This window comes from Nanorana parkeri, unplaced genomic scaffold (assembly GCF_000935625.1).
Source record: "Nanorana parkeri isolate BGI_ZX_2015 unplaced genomic scaffold, ASM93562v1 scaffold81, whole genome shotgun sequence".
Taxonomy (NCBI): Eukaryota; Metazoa; Chordata; class Amphibia; order Anura; family Dicroglossidae; genus Nanorana; species Nanorana parkeri.
Window position 1 is genome coordinate 644,944 of NW_017306349.1, and position 974 is coordinate 645,917.

Consider the following 974-nt stretch of genomic DNA (forward strand, 5'->3'; position numbering starts at 1 on the left):
ATCCCTGCTACTTATGTGCATCCATTTATAAGCGCACGGGCAGGCGCCATCCTCATCTGCAGTTTTATGCATATACAGTATATATATATATACAGCTATGATAAGTTAACTGTCATTTTTTGTGGGCTAATAACTGTCACTTCCTTTTTTGCCTCCAAGGATTTATTACCAAACGAATGGACTTATTTCTGGCTTGATCTTTCCATTTTTAGGTTGCCAGTAATTGGTCGCCGTGGTGCAGCTCACGTCTTCAGTATCTGACTTTCTTCTCCAATCAGACAATGTACGCTCACAAGTCAGAAGAGTAACCAGTAAGTCCCCCCCCCATTATATACTGCTGTCATCTGACACGCGGAGACCAGATCGCATGCTACTTTTTGAGGAAACTTTTTATCCAAATTGTTACTTGAAATGGTTGGAATGGATACTTTGAAACGAATGGCGCCACTCTTCACACCAAGCGCAATGTATATCCCATGGTACAATGTATTCCTATGGTATTTTGGTTCACACCAAGCGCGGAGCAGATCCAGAGCAGAGCAGGTGCAGACCGGATCAAAACTGCGTCCAATGTATTCCTATGATATTTTGAGCTCCAGTTCACATCGCAGCTTGCGGATCCAGAGCAGGTGAAAAAACGGCGGCAAGCCCTATTTTACCTGCTCTGGATCTGCTTTGGAACGCATCAAAAACGCATGCAAAACGCATCATAAACGCATGCAAGTGCCTAAAAGCCCATGTTAAACTTAACCAAAAATGGCCCGGAACGCATCAAAAACACGGCAAAAGCGCATCAGAAACGCGGCACAACCCACTGCACTGCGTGTGCAGAAACCTGACCGGATCTGCTCTGCATTTGGTGTGAACAAGGCCTTATGCCAAACAGTTCCACTACTACGTAAAAAGGCACGCGCCACCTCCACTGAGGATTCGGGGATGACAGGTGTCAGTCACCATGAGAAAGGTTTCCGTAG

The 974-nt window shown here is 45.6% G+C and overlaps 1 protein-coding gene across 1 annotated transcript in view; it reads left to right on the forward strand.

Annotated features, from left to right (window-relative positions):
• Window positions 1–223: 223 nt before the first annotated feature.
• Window positions 224–974, forward strand: part of GABRA3 (gamma-aminobutyric acid type A receptor alpha3 subunit) — a 25,600-nt gene continuing 24,849 nt past the window's right edge. The window contains exon 1 of the mRNA XM_018576994.1: window positions 224–311. The gene's annotated coding sequence lies outside the window, so the exon portion shown is untranslated. The remainder of the gene's footprint in view (window positions 312–974) is intronic.